The sequence below is a fragment of the Atractosteus spatula genome, chromosome 10 (assembly GCF_055471065.1).
Source record: "Atractosteus spatula isolate fAtrSpa1 chromosome 10, fAtrSpa1.hap1, whole genome shotgun sequence".
Taxonomy (NCBI): domain Eukaryota; kingdom Metazoa; phylum Chordata; class Actinopteri; order Semionotiformes; family Lepisosteidae; genus Atractosteus; species Atractosteus spatula.
Genome location: NC_142715.1, coordinates 6,474,631 through 6,475,871, shown reverse-complemented (window position 1 = coordinate 6,475,871; position 1,241 = coordinate 6,474,631).

The window sequence follows — 1,241 nt, the reverse complement described above, 5'->3', positions numbered from 1 at the left end:
CCCAAGCCACCTACACACACATTCACACACACTGACAGATATACACCCACACACTCACACACATGTATTCTCACAGACACTACACACACTCACAGACACAACACAAATTTATACACACAATCAGACACTCACACACTCACAGATATACACTCACACACATTCACAGACACACACATAGACATTGATACATACATAGACACGGCATACACTCTTAGGTACAGATACACTATAACTAACACTAGTGCAGATACTGCTAATATTGCAACAGTAACACTATCACCAAAACATACACTATTCTATCATTGTTACTAACACTGACACAAACTACTTATAATAACACTAATGCTATCATTAAAACTAACACTACTACTACTATAACACTATAATTATAATTAATATTAACATGAATATGAACACTAAAACTAAAACTATCAGTATCTCTATCATCATGATTACTCACATGAACACTAGCATGAAAACTATCAGTTGTACTGTCTAATATTAACACGAGTACACTAGTATTAGTATTAGTTGCTACCCATGACGTCACATCGCTCTTTGTGACGAAGGCGAGACACCTAGACGCGCACAGTGACGTGACGCCTGTCGCCGTGTTTACCATACTTATGATTTATAAACACTGGAAAAATGCATTTAAACTGTTACTTACATACATGTGTCAACTTGGAATATAATTTTCTAGCTCTAGGATAGAGTTACCTAAATAATAATATGAATAATCATTGTTTAATTTCGGATTGAACATTATTAACACTAAACGCAGTATGGTAATTGATCGATACAGTCTTTATTGACTGTTTACTAGATATTTAAAACAGGGTCAAGAATGGGAAATGAATCAGTACTCACCAATCGGTGAAGTTAATCGTTTATTCTACGGTTCTTCAGAGATCAATAACTCTCCTCCGTGCACTCAGCGCGCCTCCCGCGGTCTCCCTCTCTGATCCCGGCGCTTTTGCTGGTGTCTGTGACGTCACAGCGCTCTTTCTAACAGAGCAGAGCGCGTCTCCGCGGGAGGAGACTCCTGTCCGGAGCCCCGGGGGCTTTTCTTACAGATATAACATCTCCCAAAAAAAAAAAAAAATACATACCGGGCTGTGAAGAGAAGCGAATCATAACAGTTGGAGAAGGAGAGCGGCAAACCAAGAAATGCAATTAATTAAACAGGGAAAAAAAAATTGTTTACTTCGCAGATTAATGTGTTACAAAGCGTACCCGTG